Raw genomic sequence first — 26,137 nt, forward strand, 5'->3', positions numbered from 1 at the left:
GTTTAAGAGAAGAATTAAAGGGAAACTGGAAGTTATGCCGCTGCTCTTGGGCTACATAGGCCACAGTCATGTTCTATATGCTGGCAGCAGTAAGCATTCTTGCTCACAGCCTCGTTTTCAGGCACCCACATTTTCCTTCAAGTCTTTCACCTTCTTCGTTTATAGTTTAGGGACAACATGTTGAGAGCTGTTTTGGCTTAAAAGTGATTTAGACATATTGCAAACAAACCAGCTTAAAGCTTAGGACATTGTGGGAGCACCAAATGACCCCCCGTTTCCCCTGTGAGTGGCAGCATAGTAGTTAAGAGTACCAGAGGCCTGGGTTTGAAGTGTGACTTTGGGCCACCCAGACCATCTCCCCTAATCAACTCTGCAAGGTTGTTGTGAGGATAAAAATGGGAAAGGGAGAACCACATACGCCCCCCCCCTACACTCCCTGGAGGAATAGAAATGCACTAGATAGATGTTTTCACTTGATTCAGAGGGAAAAACAGTCTAGTGTGGTAGCTGCATAAGACGGGGGGGGGGTATTATGACACAGAAGTCAGCAAGAAAAAGGAAGAGATAAATCTCACATTTATGAATAAACATTCAGAAAATTGGCTTTTGTAGCAGGTCGGATGAATAGTTAGTTTGCTGGTTTTATGTCTGGTAAAATATGCAGACATCAGGAAAGCGATGGCAAACATAGACAGCATAATAAAAAGTAGAGACATCACACTGTCAACAAAAGTCTGTATGGTCAAAGCAATGGTATTCCCAGTAGTACTGTATGGCTGCGAGAGTTGGACCATAAGGAAGGCCGAGCGCCGAAGAATAGATGCTTTTGAATTATGGTGCTGGAGAAGACTCTAGAGAGTCCCCTGGACTGCAAGGAGATCAAGTCAGTCTGACAGACAGACAGACAGACAGACAAAGTCAACCCTCACTGTTTCCTGGAAGGCCAGATACTGAAGCTGAAGCTCAAATACTTTGGCCACCCAATGAGAAGGGAGCACTCACTGGAGAAGACCCTGATGCTGGGGAAGATTGAAGGTCAAAGAAGAAGGGGACGGCAAAGGAGGAGATGGTTAGATGGTGTTATCGATGCAACCAACATGAAATTAAGCAAACTCTGGAGCACGACGGAAGACAGGAGGGCCTGGCGTGATGTGGTCCATGGGGTCGCAAAGAGTCAGACTCCACTGTGCGACTGAACAACAACAACAAATATGCACAACATGGCACTCTATAAAATAACATTTGCAAAAAGGCTGATTGTCGGCATTAAGGGTTTATAATTCAAAAGCATATATCTTAGTAAAGTCTGACGTATCACTGACCCTTCTTTCAACACTGATCTCTGCCAGCAGAGAAAGACCGCTGGGGGCTGAAAGACCAAGGGAATATGGGGCAGTATAGACATTTATTAACTCTTCTCTTAAATGGAAGGGTTTTTGATCCTACGATATTCATGGTTTTTCAAAAGGAAATTAACACAATCACATGTGCCCTACTGCAGAAGGGCAGATTTAATTTCAACTGGGGCTAAACTTAAACTGTGTACTTAGGTTTTAGGAGCATGTCATAGACTCTGTTTCAGTAATCTGTTCATCAACTATGTGACCTAGATGCCATTTTATTATCAGCACCTTACCCCGATGTTTGTTATCTCGGTACTTTGTCAAATGGTTCAGTAATCTGGTGTGCATTACCATCCATTGTTTTGACAGTGCTCAAAGCAGGACAAACCAAAGCAAACACACAATGGTTTATGACAATGGTGGAACTCAGGCATCACAGAAAACCATGTGAACCTATCAGAGATATTAAAATACACACACAGCAAGTCACTCAAGGAAGGCATTCTGTGGATTATAGAGAGACAGAATTCAAAATGTAGAAAACGTTTCTGCATTTTGTAAATAGCAGTGGACTTGATCAATATGAATGCTCTCTCATACACACAGCTCTACTAACACTTGTCCTTCACACACACACACACACACACAAACACAGAGAAAAACACATATATCTTGGTTTGATAATGTGCAGAACTTTCAGACTGTAGAGTGACAGAATGCTGGAAAAAGTTCCTCTGTTTGCACAGCTGGATAATTGCTGTCACGATCCTCTTATGTACAATCTTGATACATCTGTCAAAGTCTGACACCTTCAGCCCAAAGATGCCTGCATGGTGGTACTATCATTCAAATGGAACACAGGGACTCTTATTTTTAAAGAAGTAATAATAAAGTGGTTGTCCATGCTGGTAATTGGCGATTCTGTAAAAATGATTTGACATTTGGAATACACACAGCCCTCAAAGCACTCTTTGTCTGCACATATGAACACACATAGGGTGCGTTCAAATGGGGGCTTTACAACGGAATAGGTGCCGGTTCCAACCTGTGTACTTACCGGCGTTCAGATGGCAAACATCTGCCTCCCGTCCCTAACCGTTGTAAAGCCCTTTAAACCGTTGTACTCTGCCACTAGGTCCCCAAGTGGTGGTATCCTGAGTACAACGGTTGCTATCGATGTACCCCTCCGTCTGATCGCTCTCCACCGGTGCCTAGCCACTTCCGTTCGGAAGCCTGAGGCTTCCGATTTCCCCCCGCCATTTTTTTTAACTAAGCAATATGCGCTTGGGCGAAGCTTCGCCCTGAGTGTGGTTTTTTTTGTTTTGTTTTTTAAAGCCCTTAGTGTAGTGTTTTGGAGGAGTCCGGGACTTAAGGGAGGCCAGTTTGGTCTTTAAACTTTAAAGGTAAGTCCTTACCTTTAAAGTTTAAATGTAATATGGGGTGTTTTGAGCATGCGCAAAGATCGCCATTCTGTGAATGGCTGCCTATGCGCATGCTCAAACTGAGTTAAAAAAAAAAGCCGACGCCCGCAGCGTGTGAGCGGGCATACAGCGATGAGATCCGCAAAATGGAGGTGAGTGTGATCGCGTTTCAGCCGGCATAAACTGCACCGGTTCCAACCGGTACAGTTTATGCCGGCTGAAACGCTGCGTCTGAACGCACGCATACAGTGCTTAAACATCACACGACTGAGACAAATTATTGATTGAAGCTTATTTTATTAATATTTTGAAGTGTTAAGACTTCCACTATATCTGGTAGTGGCAGGTTCTAACTGCCACTGGCTGCCCATTACACTGATGAGGAAGGCCACTTTTCCAGATTGGATAGCCATGGTTCATTCCAGTTTCACGTAAACTGACATACGAATGGCGCGACAGAGGACTCTGAGTTGGGATTGCTCTTATCTGTCGGGTGATTTTTTAAAGCGCCTTCTACAGCAGTAAGCATCTGCTTATCAGCTTTTATCTCCAACAGTATCTAAAACAGGTGCCAAAGGGTCAGCTGAAAGTTTACTGAGCACATTAACTTTGACAGCCTCTATTCAATCATCTCTTCTTTCGAAGTGAGTGGTGATCAAAGCAACAGAGAGATTTTTGCACAGTCACAACAAGCTGTTTGCTGAGACTAGAACATCTGGCCCATTTCCCCTGCCACTGCCATTTCAAGCAGGGCTGGCATCAGGGTCCGCTTCCGCTCCCTTCCCAGTTCCAGAAGACCGGCGCATTCGGCAGATTGTTTCATCCAGAAAAACACTGGGGGGTGGGGGTAGCGTTGTATATAGCTGTCTCTGTGTTTTACGTTGCTTTCAGTCTACCTGCCAATGTGCTCTGCCAGTGTGCCAGTCTGTTACCTGCTTCTGCCATAAAACCCTGAAAATATGACAGAGCACTCAGAGCTTAACAGCACTCCATTACTGGAGGCAAGAAAGCATTTAAGGCAAAAGACTCTTTAAACCAGCCGATCTCCAGCCGCTGCTGAGAATTCACCACACATTGCCCAACAGTAGATAGCTTAAACATGTAGCAGCAATACACACCGAAGAAGTAATCCTTTATTGTTGCCCCAAAGTCTCCAATGAAATCATTCCATTGAACTATTAGACTTTATTCTTTTGACGAACTTGAAATTGATATACAGTTCAGAAACCCCACAATTTAGCCTCATTCAGAAAGGTGCCTTTGTGAGGTATGCTAAGCTGAGAGTCTGACAGAGAGACACGGATGATATCAATTTCTTAAAAATACATTTTTCCGGAGCTTTTAAAGTGATAGCATTAATATCAAATTTATGCAAATTAAATGGAACGTGGGAAAGGCGGGTCACTGTGAGGGGACCGTGCACAGAATGAGGCGGAAGGAGGAAGACGGACTGAAAGGGGGGGGGGGGAAGTGCGGCAGTGAGAAGAGCACAAAAAACAGGAGGGGGGGACGACTGGCCTAGTATAGATCCCTGGTGAAGCTTCATCTGGAAGACTGTGTGCAGTTCTGGCAGCCCTGTATCTCAAAAAGGACACTGCAGAGCTGGGAAAAGGACCGGAGGGGGGGGGGGGGCTGGAGCACCTTCCCTATTTCTAGTTTAATCGTTTTTAAAAAGGAAAATGCATGATGTACACTGATTCAGTTTAAAAAACTGAAAATGCATGATGTACACTGATTGTATACAGACTTGAGATTCTAACATTCCAAACCCATTCAAAATCATGGGCTGACCCCTGTTTATCAGAGTGAGCAAACCCTTGCAAGGTAGAACAGCCAGGACAAAATCTTCAGTCACAGCTACGGTGACACCAGAGAAATCTGAACACTTGCAGAGCCTGTGGTATGGACAAGCTCTTAGCTAGAAAATGTGGCTTTCCTTGTTCTTGAGGACATCCATTCACGGGGTTACCATAAGCCAGAAGTGACCTGACGGCACTTAACACGCACGCAGTTTGGCACAAGAGAGCTAATCATACCATCGGTAGTGAAAGACACAACTGATGCCAACAGGCCTGAGGGGGAAAGGCAGGGGCATACTGAACTTCAATATGTTTAACTCCAAAGCCCAAAGTCAACAAACACTATCAAGCTTTAAAAATGCCATTGCTCCCTAAGAGGCTTTAAAAAAAAAAAAAAAACACCCAAAAACCAAACCCAGAAGCACTGCATTACATAATTCTTTTGCTAACTACTCTACTAATATGTTAATGATATCATTACATGATTTCACAAGTACAACAACATGTAATTTCATTTATTTATTCTCCACAGAGGCAGAGGGAAGGTGCAGATTAAGAGGCTGTCAAGATGATAAAGTGACAGCAAATGCAAATTTATTTTTGCAATATTGCATGGAAGGAATACAAATGCTAGTTAAAACAAAGTAGCTTCAGGCACTCAAGGCGTGCTTCAGGCACTGCATGAATGGATGAAACATGTTAGCAAATTAGGGTGTCAGCAGCACAGTGCGGGGAGGAGGAAACAGAGGGCTACACTTAAAGAGCCTCATTGGTAATATGCCGGCAACTTTCCGCTCAGCCTCCCTAGTTGGTTCTTGGCCACTTTCTGCATGTCCCTTTCCAGCCAAAAGCATTTGCATAATATCTGCTCAAGGCCAAGGATAAGACAAATAAACCTGTACCTTTTTAATTTATTTACTTCATGATGTCTAGTAAAGCTTTTATTTCTTTTTATTTTTTACTCATTTTATTCATAGCCTGCCTTTCTCCACAATGGGGACCCCAAGCAGCTTACACCATTCTCCTCTCCTATTCTATCCTCACAACAAACCTATGAGGTAGGTTAGGCTGCGTGTGTGTGACTGGCCCAAGGTCACCCTACAATCTTCCATGACAGAATGGGGATTCGAACCCAGGTCTAACCATGACACCACACTGGCTCTCCTGAAACCCCACAGAGGGGAACGGGGGACACTGCTGGGTGGGACAATTTGGCATGGGGAAACAGAAGAAAGGGTTAAGCACCCACTTCCCCTTTCCCTGCTCTCAACCAAACATTCCTGGAGCAGCTTTTCAAGCTAGAAAGCTAGAAGCTAGAAAGATGCCTGGGACACGATCTGCCACACCATCCTTATTGCTTATCCTGTAACCGGATGTCAGTAAACTGCCATTTGGATTCTGGGTATGCTCTGTGTAACCTGCCTGCTGTATGATTGGGGGGGGGGGTTCTCTGTTCTCATCCGCCCTGTGCGTCTTCAGTCTTATTTTGACCTTGGAATGTTTTGCTGCCTTTGTAGTAGATAAGACTGTGAGAACTGTTGATGGGGCTGTTCCCAATCTGACTGGTGTGAACCAAACGGCTGAAAGGCTATCTCCCGCCTTGGTTTTCTCCTGCTCGAATTCCTGCTGAGCGCAAACTGTATTCCTTGGCTTAACCCTTCCCGCCCCCCCGCCCCCCGGTCTATATCTGTACATGCTTGGCTTTGAGTTTCATTCCTGACAATGATCATGAAAGTGTATCAATAGTGACTTGTAATAAAGCAATCTACTCTTATGAATTGTTGTGGACTGCAACTGCTCTATTGAACCTGACACCCATGTGGGTTAAATTGGTTCCCCCCCCTTTGGATAGTGGCTTCACCTGGCCCTCTTTGTGCCATATGACATAGATACTAATACATTTCCCCTGCTACATACCTCGATCTTACATACAAGTGCACTGCACTTGACATTTTCTAATGTGCACAGAACCCCTTAAGCACTCCAAATCTAATACTATTCTTTATACGATTGTCTGGCTTTCTCCTGCTAAGTTTATAGCATTTCCTGATTTTTCCTCCATGACTGGTATGAAATCCAAATGGCTTCTTGCATAACCAAAATGCACTTCTGCTTACCCAAAGAGCTTCCTGGGTTTCTACCCCCTTCTCCTTTCGGAAGCAGGCTCTGGCAAGTCCAAGTCCGTGAAATTGTTCAACGCTGAAAACAAGCCAAGGGTGGACACAGAAGTGCAACAAGACCAGCCCAGGTGAAAATCACATAAAGAACGCCCGACTGGTAAAAGGAACCAAAGGGTAAGAGGAAAGAATGTAGATCAGAAACAATCTGGGTCCAAAATGAAGGAAGGGACACTTAGGTCAAGAAGCTGATTTTCCAGAAAGACGGAAGGAAAGAAGGAATTTCCAATATGACTGCTGCCTGGCCAAAAAAACCACAACTGAGCAGGATGAGGCACGTATCCTGTCTCCCAGCATGCATGTTGTAAGGGAGCAGATGGAGTCCATGCGAAAAATAAGAACTTAAACTTAGAGGTATAACATCCAGATCGCAAGATGTTGTAGTCCTGTTGTACACGGCATTGGCCAGGCCACACCTGGAGTCTTGTGTGCCGTTCTGGAGGCCTCCCTTCAAAAAGGCTGTGAACAGAATGGAGCAGGTGCCGAGGAGAGTGATGAGGATGATGGGGGGCCTGGAGACCAAGCCCTATGAGGAACGGCTGAAGGACTTGGGAATGTTTAGCCTGGAGAAGAGGAGGTCAAGGGGGGGGGCATGATTGCTCTCTTGAAGCATTTGAAGGGCTGTCCCTTAGAGGAGGGCAGGGAGCTGTTCCTGTTGGCAGCAGAGGAGAGGACTGGCCATAATGGGTTTAAATTAAGAGTGGGAAGGTACCGGCTGGATCCAAGGGAAAACTATTTTATAGTAAGAGTTGTTCAGCTGTGGAATCAGCTGCCTGGGGAGGTGATGAGCTCCCCCTCCCTGGCAGTCTTTCAGCAGCGGCTGGACGAACAGTTGTCAGGGACGCTCTGGGCTTATCCTGCACTTAGCAGGGGGGTTGGACTAGATGGCCTGGCTGGCCCCTTCCAACTCTGTGATTCTGTAGCTGCGGTCACACACACTATATAATCCACTTTCAATGTACTTTCCAACTGCATTTTTCCAGTTCACACAGTAAAATCCATTTGGAAAGTGCACTGAAAGCAGATTGAAAGTGGATTCTTTTAGTACGTATGACGGCAGCCTATGATTCTATGAGTCTCCAGAAGCTTCAGATCATGACTTTCTGCAGGATCAAAGCACAGAGGCCACGAAGAAAGCCTATTTCCACAACAGCCTTCTGCTCAGTTTGCGGGATCCAACCTTTTAACGTTTCTTTAAATATATCAGAAACAGAAAACTAGCCAGTGGGATGGTTGGGCTACTTAGAAAACAGAATATAACTGAAGGGGAATAGGGAGATGGCAGGTAGATTTGACTTCAGAGACCAACAAGATTTTCAGTGCAGAGGCTTCTGGGCATCTAAGCTCCCCTTCATCAGACTGCAGAGAAGCTAAATTCATCCTCTGGATTAGGCTTCACTGTGGAAGATGCACTGCCTTGCGCCCCCCCCCCACACCATGTGATCTTTCAAAGAGAAGTAACCAATTAAGAAGGTCTCAAGAGTCTTTAAAACCTTGACAGGCTGCTTGCTAGAGGACTTGAAGGTTACCCACACTGCCACAACGTCTTACAAGGTCTTGCCACTCTGTTTGCTAACCCAAGTTGATTACCTGTTGATTATCTTTCAAAGCAACAGAGGTCATTTCGGGGGGGGAACGCGGGGGAACGCAGTTCCCCCGGGTGGGGTGCAGGGGGCGGGGCACATGACGAAGCCTGCTTCCGGCCGCCCCGCTTCCGGCCCTCATTCAGCCAGGAGGAGGCAGGAGAAGAGGGAGGGTAAGTTGCTTCCTCCCCGCCTCTCCCCACCCCTGACTGCCTGGGGCCAGGGAGGGCCTTGGCGGGGCTTCCTTGCACTCCCGCTGGCCTTGCAGGTCCACCGCCGGGCCCCTGATGTCAGGGGGTGTGGCATATGCTAATGAGTTCCCCTAGCTCTTTTTGTACGAAATGACCCCTGCAAAGCAACATTTTCCTGTATGAGACTACTTTTAATGTGATTCCTGAAGAGAGCACAGATGCAGAATATGTCACAATAATTTTTTTAAAATCATGTGAATTTTTCACATAACATCTTAGCAGGGTTTTTAAAAAGATCCCTGCTTACAGAGCTTTTATGTGGCAAAACATACGTAGATTTTCAGTATTACACTTTCTACACATATATAGCTCAGTGGCCATTATTTCCAAAACATTCATGCAGAGACGCAATGTACATTGCCAATACACCTTATGCCTGATCCTTTAATATATCTTTACTGCAAATTTCAGAGGTAGGAGCTTAGAACCCCCACCCACACATACACACGACTCTACCATGGAAGCTCACTGGGTGGCCTTGGGCCAGTCACACACTCAGCTTTAACCTAACCTACCTCACAGGATTGTTGTGGGGATAACATGGAAGAGAGGAGAGCTAAGTAAGCCACTTTGGGTCCCCACTGGGTAGAAAGACATGAAATAAATCAGGGGTCCACAACCTTTTGGAGCCTGGGGGCACCTCTGAAATTCTGATACTGTGTGGTAGGTGTAGTCACAAAATGGCTGCCACAGGAGGTGGAGCCAACCACAAAAATGGCTGCTGCAGCTTACATTTACTCACACAGTGAAGATTCAGGTGCTGTGGTGGCAGCTACTGTCAAAGAAACATTGTTTTTAAAGTCTGAACAGCCAATCAGATCTCCAATGGCCAGTCAGAAGCCTTGCCGTGCAAAAGCCCCACTCAGCCCCACCCACTTTCTAGAAACACTTGGTGGGCCCTAGGAAAGGTGTTGACAGGCACCAGGGCACCCACGGACACATTGGGGACACAGGAAATAAATCAGTAAACCCCAGGAATGCAGAGACAGGCAAGTCAGCACTCAGACCGCTGATTTCTCAGAGTAGGTATCAGTAAAAATTGGCCCCTTGGCAGCATCGGTCTGTGTATGACTGATCAGCAAAGCCAGCAGTATGGCAAGAGGCTCAAGTTTTTCTTGCAGGCAAGCCAAGGAAAGTACTTTGCCTTCCAAGCTATATTTGTTAACATTCCTGTTCTGAAGCAGCATTCTAAATTTTTAGAAGGTTCTACTGACACATATAAACAATGTGGTTCTAACTGTTGTGGTGATTAAATACGACCCACAACCTGATAACTTCAGCATTTGGATGTTTTCCTTTGCTGAAAGCCAAAAGTAGCAACCTTTAATCCAAGAAATGTATTTAATTTCCTTTTTAACCCATTAGCCATTGTAATAATGCCTGGGATTTAATAAGCGATAGTGGTACTAAAAGCTCTGTAAAAACAGAAACACATCAGTATTAACCTCTTTCCAAAAGAAGTACCCCCCCTCCCCCACCAAAAATGCTCTTTCTGACAATGCCCATTTAAGGCAGGTAACCCATATGGAAGTTATTAATCCTGAAATATTTTAAACCAAGACAGAAAGATCACATTACATACAAACGTTATTCAGATTTCAGAACACTAAAGACTGGACAAATCTGGGGAAAGGGGGGGGGAATACTAAATTTTAAAACAGTTACACATTAAGAACTTACAAAATAGCCAGAATCAGAAACCAAGAAAATACAAATACAAAAATGGTTACAGCTTACAAAGTATCCCCCCCCACACACACACACACACCCTGCTGCTCAGATCCAAACTGTAGCATTTCAGGCTGTGAGACTGCTTGACACAAATTTAAATACTGGCTGATATGTCAAGATATCCTGACAATATAACATATTATATATTTAATGGAGCACAATTGACAGTTACTGAACATCATTTTATGGGGAACCTTGGCTAACCTAAAAAGGTTAGTCAAGAATAGAAGAGGGCCAACTCTAAAAATCTAATTATAAAACATACAAAAATATACATGTATATATTCAACATAAATTAAAATAACAAACAAGGGCCCATTCCTACCTCATATACAAATATAAAAACATACAAGGGCTAATGAGATAGACCTAACGCGTTTCGGCCTTTACATGTATATTTTTGTATGTTTTATAATTAGATTTTTAGAGTTGGCCCTCTTCTATTCTTTTTTTTAATATACAATATATTTTTATTAATATATGCAGTACAATTGACATAAAAGTGTATAAACGTAGTATAGTAGAGCAAAACAGTTACAAGTAGTGTTTATACGCATAACAGTGAACAGTTAGAAACAGTAAGTGGTGAACCATGCAAATTACATAAGTAGAACCTTAAATATCAAAAAGAAAACCAACTTAGTGTAAAAGATTTTGAATACTTGATCCTTAGAAAGTATAGGTAAGTAGTCTTATGAACAGTTGCAAAACTTTAGTAGAAGTATATTGATTACCAGAGGTGTAAGGCATCAATTTCTTTAGGAGTGTCTTCAAATTGTTTTAAATATTCTAATATCGGAAACCAGATAGAAAAAAAGATGAGGGAGTGGGAATCTTGTCAAGTCGCGTAAGATTATCCGAGAGTTTTGCCATAATGTCTAAATCCCACAATTTCTTATGCCATTGTGAAATTGAGGGCGTCATTGTTGTTTTCGCCCTCTTCTATTCTTGACTAACCTTTTTAGGTTCTGAATTCTAGGTTTAGGTTCAGTCTTTTCCCCCTTTTTTCTTCTTAGAACCTTGGCTAACCTCCATCACAGATCACATTGAAGCCAACGAGCTGCCTAACTCTAGTCAAGGGGAAACCAGGAGGAAATGGCACCAAAGGAAAAGGCCGCTGGACTGAATGCGTCCCTACACTCAGCTCTCAATCTGCTCAAGGGGAGCTCTGGGGGCCCAGGAAGTTCAATGTGCTTCTTATGCGGGGCGTCCTCTCATGCAAGAGTCCCTACCATGGTGCCTGTGGGCACTTCTGTGCCCGCCAACTATTTCTAGAGAGTGGCTGAGGGGCCAGGGGTGGCGTTTGCCCTTCAGGGCTTCGGACGGACAGGCCATGCTGATTTTTCTAAATTGGAGCAGGGCACAAACATCTAAGTATGTTGTGTGTATTCCAAGAAAATATTTTATAAGTGTGTTCATTTTAAAAGCCATCATGTTAAAAAGAATTTCTGCCTGAAACGTTTAAGAGTTACTGTTAGAGTTATGCATAACTTCGCCCCCTGGCATTTTTTTGGTTGGTTTCATCTCCTGAGGCAGCCATTTTCTGGTTGCACCCACCGCCCTGTGTCAGAATTTCGAAGGCGTCCACAAGCTCAAAAAGTTTGGGGACCCCCTGATCTTATGTGTATTTTGATGACAGGAAGCTGCCTACACAAGAATGCTTCAGCACTGACATCACCACAGCACTAGACAATTCCACTTTATAGTGTGAAGTGGCTATGAAACCTCTGAGCCACATCAAGCCATTATACTAAATCGTTATCTGAAGCATTACAGGATGGAGACCCATGCAGGAAGGGGAGATCGACTAGTGAGGAATCCCCCCAAAATCTCCCCTCCAGGAACTCTTTGAGATCTGAGCAGACTGATTTTTCCCATCTACCTTTTTTAACTGACTCCCAAATGCTTTCAGTATTCTGTGGGGCAACGTATACAGATCAGTCCTCACCAGTCTTTTTCTGAAGGGTCTTCCTTCTTTAAAAAACGGTATATTTCAGCATGCCTAGGAAGTCCCCCAAGCATACGTATGCAGGTGGATCCAGTTTACTACCACTGCAATAGGCACTCAACCATGGTTCGCTGTTAAAGGTAACCAGCTTGGGACCGCAAAAGGAATCCTGGGGTGTGGGAAATAAATGATTTTGCAATTTCTTCCAAACCAACTCTCTCGCTGAACGGACCACCTTTCCCCACCTGGCCTTTGACTAGTGAGCTGCACTTAACAAACGAAGGCCCTGGCCCCCATACTAATACCATCATCGACAGCCTGCGCTCTACTGATATGACCTGGATTAAAATGTCAACTGACTGTACTCATATTACGCTGCTGCTAGTAATGCCTCGTCATTGTCATGATCTGTACTAGCACTTTATGTAATGTTTTATATTTTATGTAAGCTGCCCTGAGCCTGCTTCGGCAGGAAGGGTGGGGCACTAAATAAATAAATAAATAAATAAGATTTTATATAAGTTCTTAAGAGGCCATTTTTCCATCGCTCGGTTTTGGACCGCTCAACATTCTGAGAGCAAGAGCAATGCTCATCAGGCAGTGGGATGGGAACCATCCCGTTAATGTACAAATCAACATTTTCCTGCACACCTGAGGAATTCTGAGTCTACAGACACCCCTTCCTTATCTGTTGGTGGCCTAGCAATGCTTGCTTACAGGGCATACATTTTACTATCAGTATAATAATAAAGATAACATATTAACCAACTAAGGTTGCCAACAACCTAGAGAGAAATGACCTTCTAACAGAGGGTAGAAACTGGCAGGTGAAGCTTTTCATGGCATGGTGGTAAACATCACCTGGTCTGGTCAATAATATCCCATTAAGCCTCCATTAAACGGGTGGGACTTCCTTTTCTACAGATTGTTGGCAACCATATAACCCAGGGGTCCCCAACACGGACATCTCTGCTGTAACCACTACACTGCACTGGCTTTTGTGGGGCAGCTGCTGTTGGAATAGTAGCAAACAGACCGAACTGAGTGAGTCATGCAGTTCGGGTGGTATCAAGTTGCCCAGTGGTTGCTGCCTCACCTGGCCCCTCCCCATGCCTTTTACTAACAAAAACCAAATCTAGAATGCTGGCCAAACTGTTGTGGTTGCCTAGCAACAGACTCTGAGGGCATCTGTTTATTAAAGCTACAGGGGATTCTTTTATTGGTTTGGGGTTTTTCTTAACTACCCAATTTACTTTTAGAGTTCAGATTTTTCTGCAAGCCTGAGGCATTTTTCTGGTTTGTTGAAAAATCCGCCTTGTCCATACAACTGCTCCAATCTCTGGATTTAAGTATTTATTTATGCAGCTTATATCCCACTCCTTTCCCTGCCAAGCAGGGCTCAGGGCGGCTTCCAACAGTTAAATATACAATAACATTAGCATATCACAATTTTAAGATCCACATATTACAAATTAGAAACTTAACAGTCTACTGTGTAAGATGGTGCCCCAACAATCCATCCAAGTATCCTTAGAAGGGGCCACACTTTGCTATTATAATATACAATGATGATATAACCTTGCTACCTGGCATTTTGTGGCCAGCCAGCTTGGTTTTCAAGACTCAGAGCACTGCAGTCCTGTCCGTTTAAGTGCCACGACTCGATAACAGACGTGAGGCCAAGCGGCATTTGGCTGAGAGAAGCAGCCGCAGAGGAAGGTTGGAACCACAACAGTAATAACATGAAAAGCCTTGCATGCATGTGTGAGTTCTTCTCTCTTCCTACACAATTTGCTCAGTCAGATTCAGCAAGACTTTCCTCTTCATTTCTGTAAGCTGTGCAGGGTTCTAAAACCAAATTATTTTCCAAATCTGAATCAGATGCTAACTTCCATGGCTATTAGGACAGAAGCAACTATAGCAAGGCAAGAATGCTTCTCATTAAGAACATAAGAACATAAGAACATAAGAGACGCCAATGTTGGATCAGGCCAAAGGCCCATCCAGTCCAACACTCTGTGTCACACAGTGGCCAGAAATACCAGTGCCATCAGGAGGTCCAGCAGTGGGGCCAGGACATTAGAAGCCCTCCCACTGTTGACCCCCCCAAGCACCAAGAAGACAGAGCATCACTTGCCCCAGAGCCCCTAGCTATACCTTGTGGCTAATAGCCACTGATGGACCTCTGCTCCATATGCTTATCTAATTCCCTTTTGAAGCCGTCCATGCTTGTAGCACCCACCACTTCAGTACTCTGGATACATTTTGCTCATACAAAAACAATTGTGTTGCCTTACTTAACAACTACAAGCCACACCCATTTTAATATTTTTCAAAATATTCTACTACAAAATGCCAACTGCTGTCTAATGATTTATATTTTTCTACAAATGGAAATTATTTGAAAATAATTATGCTATTACATACAAGATGGCAGTGGTAAAAGTCCTGTTGCGTCGCAGCCAACTTATGGCAGCTCCTCAAGGGGTTTCCAAGGAGGAGGAGGAGGAGATTGGATTGGTACCCCGCCCTTCACTACCCAAAGGAGTCTCAGAGCGGCTGACAAACTCCTTTCCCTTCCCCTCCCCATAACAGGCACCCTGTGAGGTAGGTGGGGCTGAGAGAGCTCTGGCAGAAACTGCTCTTTTTCAAGGACAGCTCTTGTCAGAACTATGACTTGTCCAAGGTCATCCAGCCAGGTACAAGTGGAGGAGTGGGGAATCAAACCCGGTTCTCCCAGATTAGAGTCCGCGCACTCAACCACTACACCAAACTGGCTTTCCAAGGCAAGAGACATTCAGAGGGGGTTTGCCCATGGCCTGCCTCTGTGCTGTGACCCTGCCTGGGCTTCCTTGGCAGTCTCCAAGCACACTGGCCTGGGCTGACCCCGCTTGGCTTCCGGGACCAGGTCCGCCCGGGTCATCCAGACCAGGGCACATACACGATTGCCCCAGATAATAATATTTGCTTTCCTGCCTCTGTAGTCATGAATACTGTTCTGATGTTAGAATTGGATTGTGTAAAATTGCAGCTATTTCGTATTCTGATTTTAAAAAAAAAAAAAAAAAAAAACACCCTGTGTTTATTGGTTAACAAGTTTTAAGGCACTCTACCAAAACCTTTTAAAAAGAATTACTTAGTAGACTACTAATGCTAACACATAAAATGAATTCTTGATCTGAATGAAAAAGAAAAAAATTCTGTTCATTTTCAGATGGTAGATTTACATAATTCATCGCTCAAACAAGTTGAGGCAAGGTGGCAATGATAAAAGCATCCTTTGTTTCTGACCTACCAGACCTCTACCTGACACAAAGCTCAGAAGAAAAGGAAAACATTGCTCAAAACATATTAATCAAACAAACGGCTCCATGTCAAGATCATGTATTGGTTGCAAGACGGTACAAGGAGGCCTGGAGCTGCTCTAATCTGCAATCACACATTGGTTGTGCACACAACCCACTGTCAATCACGCTGCAAGAGTCAAGTGCAAGGTCTCACTTCATTTTCATAACTAAGCCCAAGAGTCTATTGTGGATTCTGATTAATGCATGCGCCTGTCCTTGGGACTCAGAACACAGCCAGGCTTTTCCAGCAGCATCCTTCTTCTAAGACAATGGAAACACTCACGTGTCCTACGGACTGGAAGGCCTTTTCCTTGTACAGATCAGCAGTTACTTGCCCTTACTGGCAGTAGGAGAATTACAGAATGGCTTGTCAGAGGGCAAATCTGCCAAATAAACGGGAGTGAAAACTGCACACGGTGGAACAAAAAGTAAGAGGGCATCAAAGACAGCAAACGTGTTGGTGGAGCTGCAGTGGGAAGGCGGAACAGCAATGCTGAGTGATAGTCGCACTGACTGCGTCGCTACACACCCAAAACTCTGCCACTTTCCCAACACACAAAGTGTAGTTATTGACTCAATAGGCCAGGAACAACCAAAAGCTAAGCAGCCACGATCAGGAGGGAGCCGGGAAAGACGACCTTGGGGAAAGGCATTCGGAAGTCTCAGCAAATACTGGCAAAAGAAGCAGAGAGAAGAATTCGGGTCAGCGCAGGACATTTGCGTGGAAGAGGTGCTGCTGCCCTATGCCACTGATGGAGCAGGAACGGCAGGACACAAAGTCATCCGGACAAAGGTAGGGCTGTGATATATGAGGGTCAAGCTAACAAAATAAGTTATTATAAAATACAAAAATTTATTACGGTGTCAAGGTCAAGGTTCCCTTGCTCGAAAGCCAGTCGAATCCGACTCTAGGGTTGCGGTGCTCATCTCCGTTTCAAAGCCGAAGAGCCAGCGCTGTCCGAAGACGTTTCCGTGGTCGTGTGGCCAGCAGGACTAAACACCAAGGCACACAGAACGCTGTTCCCTTCCCACTGAAGTGGTACCTATTTATCCACTTGCAATTTCTTGCTTTCGAACAGCTATGTTGGCAGGAGCTGGAACTAGAGATGGGAGCTCACTCCGTCATGTGGCAACCCGAGTCTCGAACTGCTAATCTACCGACCTTCCATAGCCTGCAGTTCAGCGTCTTAACCACTTGAGCCACCGCAGCTCCTTATTACGGTGTACACATTAGTAAAAGATAAAATAGGTTAAAAGAAATGATCCAAATATCAGACTCGTAAAACTTTTTACACACACAGAGCTGATAGTTTTACATATACAATTGATGGGTATATCTTATGACCAGTAGACCATACGCGTTTTGGTCCCTTAGTGCCTTCCTCAGTGGTCAATATTAGTATTGTAAAACAACACACATCCAGACATAAATATAGGGGGAAAGGTTCTCTTTAGAGCCAGGTGTTGCTTTCTCATGTGATGTGCAATTGCTAAAAGTTTACACAGTAGGCCATGGATAATCTCTCATGGTAACTGCACAGGCTCTCCTAATCATTCTGGTAACAAATATTCAATGTGTCTGGATGTGTGTCTCTTCCATCAAAGGTAGCGCTTGCCACAGTACATGACAGTGGTGCACGGACTGGTGAGAACTAGAATTGTGAACCTCTTGGAAAGTTAATCTGTTTGTTTAGAACACTTTCTGCCACCTCTCCAGGTATGTGCCTCCAGCAGCTTACCCCACCCCCTCTGAAATTAAAAGTTATTAATTAAAATCCAGCATTAAAAAAGCCCCAGCCTAGCATACAAACTTAGTGTTATGTTAGATAATAAAAACAGACCACAGACAGCTTAAAACGACAGTTTCCAGGCTAAGATCATGTTTTAAAACCAACTGTTTATTTAAAGGCTGGAGTGCTGGCATGGCACAGCTACCCGTAGACTTAGTCTGCGGTCCCCTATGAGACACAATTTTGGGCAGTTTGTGAGAAATCCGGTGGAGCAAGTTAACCCTCATTTCTACATGTCTCATGTTTCATGCATGTCTGCTGCGCACGCTGCTGAGAGAAGCCACATCCTGTGTCTCCAAGACATATCTAAAAGGCACATCTCAGGAGTCCTGAACACCATTTCCACAGCCTCATGTCACTGGCATCCAACGTTAAGCAGGCTGGGGAAGAGCGAGAGACCTGAATCCAGGAACTGAGGCCAGGATTCAGTGACCATACGTGAGGCCCAACATTCCACACACTGAGCACAGTTAAAATATGCCACAGTTCTGCACTGTGCTTGAACTGCCTTCACTGGGTCAGATGCCACCAACTCCACCCAGCTGAGACTGATGCACACGGCCCCTCTCTTCTCTTGGTGGGAATGCACCATGCTTGGCTGAAAAGAGTGCAGCAATAACTACAAACACCTTTTTTTTTGTATTCTTAGAGGAAAGGAGGAAGGGGAGGGCATGTAAAACATTAAACCAGGGTCTAGGAAACATCTGGTGTGGATGGATGGGGTGGAGTGCATAGATCCAGTAAGTTACAATCAGTGTACGGACACAAGTTTTCCATGAAGCTTTACATGTTCACATGGGTTCTTCTCTCCCTCTCAAGCACAAAAGTGAAGATTTTGGATTGGATGAGGGTGGATTCCAAAGGGAATTAGATAAGCATCTGGAGCAGAGGTCCATCAGTGGCTATTAGCCACAAGGTATAGATAGGGACTCTGGGGCAAGTGATGCTCTGCCTTCTTGGTGCTTGGGAGGGGGGGTCAACAGTGGGAGGGCTTCTAATGTCCTGGCCCCACTGGTGGACCTCCTGATGGCACCTGGTATTTCTGGCCACTGTGTGATACAGAGTGTTGGACTGGATGGGCCTTTGGCCTGATCCAATATTGGCATCTCTTATGTTCTTATGGATTAGGTTAAGCTCAATGTGACAAAATGAAAGTGACTCTGGTTGGGAAAGCTGGTGGGCTACCTGGAAAGCCTGCCTTGCACTCTCTTTGAAAGATCAGGTCCACAGCTTAGAAGTTCCCCAGGGGTCCGGAATGGGGCAGTCCTTACTTCTGGGAGTGTAGCTCCTTCTCTTCGTTGGCAGGGTCACTAGCTTTGTAATTCCCAAAGGGGAGGGGCTGACCTCCCAGAACTGCAGTTCTTCAGCTTCGCCTGAGGCAGCAGGACACTATCAGCAGACCTCTACTGGGTGCCGCAATTTCCGGGGTACTTGACTCTTTTTTATTTTGTTTTCTTGTTTTCTCGTAGCCTTTGGGCTCAATTCTACTTGGGAGTATTTCTCCTCCGGGCTTGGATAGCTTGCAAAGGAATGGAAAGGGTTCTCCCATCCCTCTCCCTCCCTCCCTCCATGCACTTTCTGCTTTCCAAGCGGATGGAGGAACTGGGAGCAGCAGCCAGGAGCCTTCCCTTATCCTCTGCTTCCTCTAGAGAGCCTCTGCCTTCGGGCTGGGAATTTTTCCCCTTGCCGCCCAAGGACTCGATCAGTGGCAGTCCGCTTTGGGAGCCACGTGCAGTTGGAGGGCTGCTGCAGAACCTGGTGTGAGCCCAAGCCCCGCAGGCCATCTGGCAACTCCCAGTAAGGCCTGTAACCCTTTTAAGGAAAGACGAGGAGGGGGAGCTCCCCAGTGAAGAAAGCTTTCATTTTCACTTTTACAGGGTGACCCTTTGATGAGGAAGCAGCTGCCAAGGCAGGACTTTCCTCTTCTCAGCCCCCAGGGAGTGTGGTCTCTGATATCATTCTTACCAATTTGCCTGCCGGTTCCTCCACCCAAGAGTACCAACAAGAAAATCCAGTGGAGGGAACCTCTGCCACGGATCTCTCAGGGGATAATGCACAGGCCAGTCTCCTGGCTTAAGTAAGGAAGGAGATAAAAAAGGCATTTAGAAAAGGCAGTTTCTGTCAGAGCTCTCTCAGGCCCCACCGACCTCACAGGGTGTCTGTTGGGGGGAGGGGGAGGGGGAGGGAAAGGAGATTGTAAGCGGCTCTGAGACACCTTTGCGTAGTGAAGGGCGTGGTATAAATCCAATCTCTTCTTCTTCTTCTTTATATAATATAGCACTTTTTTCATAGCTTCAAGAATATTATGAGAACTGTGAAGTGGTTAGTATTTCGTTCTGTGGTAGCAATAATTAGAAAATTTGGCATTTAAAATAAGAAACCCTGAAAACTTAAAAAATTAATATGGCTCATGGAAAATGGGCCAAGGCCAAAATTAGTTAATTCCCAAAAGAATGCTTTAAAATATATATTGCAGTCTGTTAGATCTTGAATGCAACATCATTTACACTAAAATGACAGAAGAAGCTTGAAAATGAGATTTTTACAGAGGAATACTATTTTGTTTAAAATGAACATTCAGTGAGTCTGAATATTAGAAGGCTTCAATATGGACACAGCAACATTTATCCCATCAGAAAACAGCAAGAATGTAGAAACCATGGAGATAAAAGCTAATCTTTTTTGTCTGTGACGGTTCTGCAACAGGACCAGCCAACAGTGGTAAAGGACCAACTTTAGACCTGGTAAGCCTTCAACAGCCTTCAGACCTCGACATTTTTGTGCTCAATTTTACTATGAATGTTTTGCCTGGGAAATGTTACAATTTAGTATTACATATGACAGCAGCTACAAGATTAGTGTTCGCTAAATACAGGAAAGTACAGACAAGCCCTTCAACAGAGAGTTGGATTTTAAAAAGAAGGGAGTTGATCTTTCTAGTAAAATTAACTGTGTATCATAAACTGAATGTTCAGTTTACAAACTGAAGTGATTGCTTGGTCTTTGGGAGCCACAGGAACTGATTTCCCATTACAGAAACAGCCTACTGTGGATGAACTTAAGGAGCGTGTAAATAAGGGGACCGTGAGGGTGGTGGTGGTGGTGGTGGGCTATCTGGAATCCCACAGGCTGGAGCAGATGGATTCCTCTCTCCTCCCTCCCCATTGGCTGGCGCTCAGTTGCGTAAGCCAGCTTTGAGTCCAGTAGCACCTTAGGGACCAACAAGATTTTCAAGGAACACACTTTTGAGAGCCAAAGGTGCCTGATGAAGTGAGCTTTGACTCTTGCATGCTCCTATGCCTAAAATCTTCCTGGTCTCTAGCTGTTCTACTGCAGACTAACACAGCTACTGCCAGGCTCACTCAGAGGTCGATTCGGGGGGGATCGCGGGGGGCGGGGCACACGACGAAGCCCCACCCCCTGCTTCTGGCCACCCCGCTTCCGGCCCTCATTCAGCCAGGAGGAGGCAGGAGAAGAGGGAGGGTAAGTTGCTTCCTCCCCGCCTCTCCCCACCCCTGCCTGCCTGGGGCCAGGGAGGGCCTTGGCGGGGCTTTCTCGCACTCCCGCCGGCCTTGCAGGTCCACCGCTGGGCCCCTGATGTCAGGGGTTGTGGCATATGCTAATGAGTTATGCTAATGAGTTCCCCTAGCTCTTTTTCTAAAACGACCCCTGGGCTCACTATGCATGTTATGGTTCGCCTGCCATAGAGGAAGGAGGAGGGGGAGAGGGGTGTGAAAACCGAAATGCTTTCGCTTTCCTAAATGCTTTGATGTGCCAGACACTGTGTCCGCAGAGATCTGTTGTTCTGCTTTATTTCTGTAGAAGGGTAGGTGCTTAGTGTGTGTGTGTGTGTGGGGGGGGGGTAGTCGACTGTTATTTCTGGCAGGCAAATGCTGCAGGGTGATTGGGTCCTGATCTTTACTGCCTTTGCTTGAACACAATATACCTGCAATCTTCACGCCTTCATTTTCAGTTCTAACAGAGGTTGTGTCCAGTCGGGTATCTATCAATGTCTCAATAAACTTATCTTTCTTTGAAGTGAATGGTGTTGGGAACTGATTTAACCAGGATTCTGACAGCTACACTCTGAAACTAACTCAGCTGCTCAACATTCCCTCCCTTTTGTGGATTTTTTAGCCCTCTTCAGGCATTATTAGAGGGGTTCTCTTTTAATTAACAAAATAATGTGTTTTAGCATACCTGGTGAGTCTCCCCAGTATACAGAGATCCCTTACTAGCATGAAGGCTGATCCACAGTGCAGTGCAGCTTCCAATGTCCCCACAAGGGCCTGCCAGTTTACTATTAAAAACAGTGACCGTAGTTTAACGGAGTTTTCTTCTTGTTTTATTTGGAAGGGGAAGGACTTGTTTCTTTTTAAATGCTTGTTATGTATTTAACATTTGTAATTTTAATGTTTGTGTCTAAGTTTACATAAATAAAAGGAAAGAAACACTAAACAGAAAAAACTATGAGATGGATGTTTTTGTAGTCACGGGGATGTGTATCCTTACATATCTGTATTAACACATAAATCAGCAAAGCTAATACAAAAAGTTATAAAGTTGCCATATTGTACTGATTTTTACACATGCAGTTTTATGCATGCAAAAAGCCCCTGTTAATCCTTAAAAGAAATCCAAATCAGGTCAAGTTTCTGTATTATTTCTGCTTCTGGGCTGAAATACTTCTAGTCTTCAAATACTTAAAAAAAACAACGATTAAATGAAAAAAGCACACAACCCCCTCCAAAAAAACCCTCCTTAAAAGGAATTAATGTATTAACAATAAACAACCAGTTGTGCTACTATTGTGCAAACAGACAAACAATATAAAACAAAGCTGAGTTTCATGTTGAGTTACTGGCAATACAAGGGAGTATTACAAACATAATTTTGAAGTAATTTAATGTTGTACTGGTTCACAACATCATTTTATTTTACTAGTTACATTTCCCCCGCCACCACACAGACGCATTCATAGTAATTCAGGATTGTAAAATGTTTTGATTACTTCCCAGAGGCACAGCCAATGAGGCTAGTACAAGGAAGGAATATAGTGTAAGCCTTGCTGTGATTTAGGAATATAAACCCTCCACTCTGATTCAAAGGAAAAACAGTCACTCCAGCGCTACCCAGGAATTTCCCCCCACTACAGTACTATGCCAACCAGATGCACAAAGGAAATGTTTACCAATAATTACTCATCTTTGTTCCATGTCAGTTTCAAAGAGAGGAAACACATGAATTAAGAGTGGGACACTTAACCCCCCCCCCCGCCCCCGGCCTGCAAGACAAGAATCGGAGGCAAGGGTAAAACAAAAATCCTCACTCCAGTCATGCCTCATACACACAAGGGCACATTTTCCTCTTGAGCAAACCACACATTGCCCCATCAAGGTGCACTAACTATTCGTACTCGTGCCAACAATGAAAAACTACACCCGCATTCTGCCTCCAGACTATCGATATGTAAAACACAGAAATAAAGCTGGCCGCGAAAACCGTATTATGTATCATTCTCTAAGCCAACGCTTCTGGTACAGATGATTAGTACATCTATTCCTAACGAAATCTATTACAATACCGGATCTGTAGAAGACTTCGCAGAGTATTTCCAATCCGCAGAGGGAATTTCGTGCCAAGAGAATTTGACTTTCATTCAAAAAGAGGTTTACATTTGTCAGTAGTTTTGCGTCTAAGCACATTCTGGTTTCATACAGGCATCAAAACTGGGGAGGAAACAAAATAATAAGGTCGCTGTCCTGCATATACTTGGAACAGCGTTAATCCCACTGAAATCAATGGCCCACTGTGACACCATAAGCGCCTCACGCAAACACAACGGTGCTCATTAAGTGTCTCATGATTGCAGTGAGCGAAGTCCACACAGGGATCCGCCCAAGCTCAGATCCTGCCACCCACCCGCTTTGCCCCTCCAAAACCCCAGGGGGCTGCGCTGTGCCTCTGCCAAGGGGCAGCTCAACCGGGCCTGCCCAGCTGTGGCGGCCTCATCTTCCCCCAGCTCCTTTTCCTCCCTTCTCAGCTTTCCCCAGCTAGCCTGCCTTCCCCCCCCCCATCTCTCCCAACACCTTCCTTGTTATCCCTGGGGCTCCACCACTGCGACCAAACCCAGCACTGTCCCTCCCTTCTCTGGGCCTTGGTCCTCTCTTAACCCTTGCCTTGCCTTGCCTTGCTTATTTGTAAAGTGTCCGCTGGCCTGCAGTAAAAAGGTAAAGGTAAAGGTTCCCCTGCTCGAAAGCCAGTCGAGTCCGACTCTAGGGTTGCGGTGCTCATCTCCATTTCAAAGTCGAGGAGCCAGCGCTGTCCGAAGACGTTTCCGTGGTCATGTGGCCGGCATGACTAAACACCAAGGCACATGGAACACTGTTACCTTCCCATCAAAGCGGCACCTATTTATCCACTTGCCATTACTTGCTTTCGAACTGCTGGGTTGGCAGGCGCTGGAACTAGAGATGGGAGCTCACTCCGTTGTGCGGCAACTCGGGTCTCGAACTGCTGAACTACTGACCTTCCACAGCCTGCAGTTCAACGTTATAAAATAATCATTTTTAAATTACCCTTTGTGATTTCAAACCCTGGAATACAAAGCAGCAGAGGCCATATAGTTTTACATGAAGAAATCCCAGGTTCAACCTCATTAGAGGATCTCAGACCACAAAGCTAGTGCTGCTAAGTGCTACTCTGGTAACAGGGGATGGCTCTGGGGACAAGTACTTGACCCTGACAGATTTCAGGACCGCGGGGGAGGATGGGGGGGGGCTCCCTGCCCGACTTGGCTGGCTACCCCCTTTGCCCTAGGCACTGCTGCCCACCTGCCTGTGCACCTGCCAGCTACAAGACCTGAGGCTTGGAAAGCCTTGCGCAGAAGCCAACAGGAAACACTACACCTGGAGGCTTCTGCTGCAGGGCGCCAAGAAGAATGGAGCAAAAGGCTCACAGCTGAACTCCCAAAGAATCCTCTGTACAGGAACAAGATCCTGTAGGCATGCTCAGAGACTATGAAAAAAGAGACTTTGAGAAACAATAAATGAGGTGCCAGCCCTGTTTTCCAGTCAGCTGACCACTCTAACCCTGTGCTGGAGACCCTGGGAAGCTGAGGACAGCAGATGCAAGCCATAGCAGGCTTGGTGGCCCAATGGTCTAACGCGAGAGCAGCCTCATATGTCAAGGAGAAGGAAAATGCCAGCAGGGATATAGGGAAAGCAGATCTGGTAGGAAATCCTCTAGACTAGCATTCTGCGGAGTTACAGTTACAGATCACTGCTACTGGCCCAGACAATTTTAACTTATTCAGACAACGTTTTACCTTACACAATTTACAAGCAGCAACAGCAGCATGATAAGAGATCTTCCCCATATCTGCACAACATAAAGACCTGGAATCCTTTGATAATAAGCCAGTTATCACAGCAAGCAAGAACTTCAAGGCAGATAAAGAGAGGTTGTTTTCTGTAGGAATGGCTCCCAGACATTGCCTGGAGAGGAAAAAGGATGGCCTGGCCTATGAAACCTGACAAGATGGCAGGAATGTGGCGCAGATTTCAGTGCATGAGAAAGAAATGTGAACATCATGGGTAAATACACTTTTTTGTGATTTTTATAGTAAAATAGTCTCTGGCCCCAGCTCCTGCCAACCTAGCAGTTCGAAAGCAAGAAATTGCAAGTGGATAAATAGGTACCGCTTCAGTGAGAGGGTAACAGCGTTCCGTGCGCCTCGGCGTCTAGTCATGCCGGCCACATGACCACGGAAACATCTTCGGACATCGGCTTGGGAACAGAGATGAGCACCGCATCCCTAGAGTCGGATTCAACTGGCTTTCGAGCAAGGGAAACCTTTACCTTGACTTAGTACAATCATAGGATATGGCAACAGTTATCATGCCATCAGGATTATGCTACAACTTTGTGTGTCCGCATGAAGTGCCGTCCAGTTACAGCTACAAGGCAAGAGATGGTCAGAGGTGGTCTCTCGTTGCTTACCTCTCCACAGCCACCCTGGACTTCTCCCTTGCTGATCTCCCATCCAAGCCAACCCTGCTTAGTTTCCAAGATCTGATGGGGATTGGGCTGGCCTGGGCCACCCAGGGCAGGGAACATCTTCCTGCACTTTCAATCCACTTTCAGTGCCCTTTGCAGCTGGATTTTACTGTGTGAAATGGCAACATCCACTTGCAAACAGTCACTGGGGTGGATTTAAACTGCATTATTTAACACGTGTGAAAGCGCCCGATATCACTTATGTTCATAAACTGTTCCTATTAGGAAAAATAAGTTGGCGCTCCTGCTAGAGATAATCCTAAAAGTAGCATAGAGCTAAAACATGGTTACATTGCAAATCATTTTTTCCAATACAAAAATATTGAGAAGTAAAACTTAAAGTACCAAATACGTGACTTTTAAAATGAAACAGAACATACACATGGCATGACATGTGTGACAGTTAAAAGCCAGACATACCCGTGTACTACCCTTGGCTACCAAACATGTAAAGCAAACATAGCAACTGAATATAGCATGATGAAGTATTGCATGTGGATTTTATTTCTTCTACAGACAAGTAGTCATTTTTTATTTCTTCTACAGACAAGTAGTCATCATTTATCTGTCTGCCCAAACCAGTCTATTTCTCTACATTAAAAAAAACTTCTTTGTGCAGAACAGTCCACACATTTTTTTTAAAAAAAGCCACTGAAACACTCTCATTCTTTCTTTTTTAATTATACAAA

At 45.0% G+C, this 26,137-nt stretch overlaps 1 protein-coding gene across 1 annotated transcript in view; it reads right to left on the reverse strand.

Moving 5' to 3' along the window:
- Window positions 1-26,137, reverse strand: part of ADK (adenosine kinase) — a 333,994-nt gene that overhangs the window by 217,941 nt on the left and 89,916 nt on the right. The window lies entirely within an intron of this gene.

This window comes from Gekko japonicus, unplaced genomic scaffold (genome assembly GCF_001447785.1).
Source record: "Gekko japonicus isolate JY-2015 unplaced genomic scaffold, Gekko_japonicus_V1.1 scaffold484, whole genome shotgun sequence".
NCBI classification, from domain to species: Eukaryota; Metazoa; Chordata; class Lepidosauria; order Squamata; family Gekkonidae; genus Gekko; species Gekko japonicus.